We start from the raw sequence: 1208 nt of genomic DNA on the forward strand, positions 1-1208 counted from the left end.
CACCTCCCACAGCACATCCCTGACCACCCCAACACCTCCCACAGCACCTCGGAGCAGCTGGAAAAGCTGTCAGGGGCCAGGGGGTTCACAGAGCAATTGAACAGCACCCAGACACCCCCAGTGCAGCCCCTCCCCTGCCTCCAGCACCCACCAGGCACCAGCCCTGCTACCCTGAGTGGGGAGGAACAGCCAGGAAATCGCTCAGCAGAGCCAGAGAGCCCAGAAATCTCAGTGCTGGGGGCTCCCTCTGTGCCTCAGAGGAGAACAGAAGGCCACAGATTATTGACATCATTCTGGCTCCCCCAGCAGCAGCCCCCCGTGGACTGCCAGCCATCAATTCCCATCATAATCACTTGGGTTGTGCTTTTTTGGGGTGGGCACCACCCCGGGGCAGGAGCAGAGCTGGCACAGAGCAGAACCAGGGTTAATGGGGCTTGGTCCCCCCTCTGTGCTGCAGCAGCACTCGCTGGCAGCCCCTTCAAACACGCTGGGAAACAGCTAAACCAACAGAGGAAGGCAGAGAGAAATAAAGCCAGCAGCAATTCAGCCATTCCAGGAGGAATTTGCTCCCAGAAAGGGCGGTCAGGCCTTGGAGCTGCCCGGGGAGGTTTGGGGTGCCCATCCCTGGGGGTATCCAGGGAATGCTGGATGTGGCACTCAGTGCTCTGGGCTGGGGACGAGGTGGGGATTGGGCACAGGATGGAATTAATGATCCTGGAGGGGTTTTCCAGCCTCAGGGATTCTGGGATTCTGTGCTCAAGGATGCTCCCAGACAAACCCTTGCAGCTCCTCAGCCTGCCAGCCTCACTGCAGCCCTGGAATCCCTTCAGCTCAGAGCCCCAGCAGCTCAGTTCCCATCACTTCCAGCCAGGAACAAGCAGCTACAGCTCTCCCCAGCACTGATGCCAATCTCTGCCCAGGGGCAGAACAATCCCAGCTCCAACCTCTCATCCCCACCCCGGCACTGAGCTCCGTGTGCCCCAGAGCACATTCCTGAGGCAGCTGGGGGCAGCAGGCAGGGGAGCAGACACTCAGGAGAGGGAGCAGACACTCAGGAGAGGGGAGCAGACACTCAGGAAGGGGATCAGACACTCAGGGAGGGGAGCAGACACTCAGGAAGGGGATCAGACACTCAGGAGAGGGAGCAGACACTCAGGAAGGGGAGCAGACACTCAGGAGAGGGAGCAGACACTCAGGAAGGGGATCAG

At 60.2% G+C, this 1208-nt stretch overlaps 1 protein-coding gene across 2 annotated transcripts in view; it reads right to left on the bottom strand.

Moving 5' to 3' along the window:
* Positions 1-1208, bottom strand: part of PLXNA2 (plexin A2) — a 146630-nt gene that overhangs the window by 87991 nt on the left and 57431 nt on the right. The gene's annotated exons all lie outside the window — the stretch shown is intronic.

The sequence above is a fragment of the Parus major genome, chromosome 26 (assembly GCF_001522545.3).
Source record: "Parus major isolate Abel chromosome 26, Parus_major1.1, whole genome shotgun sequence".
NCBI lineage: Eukaryota > Metazoa > Chordata > Aves > Passeriformes > Paridae > Parus > Parus major.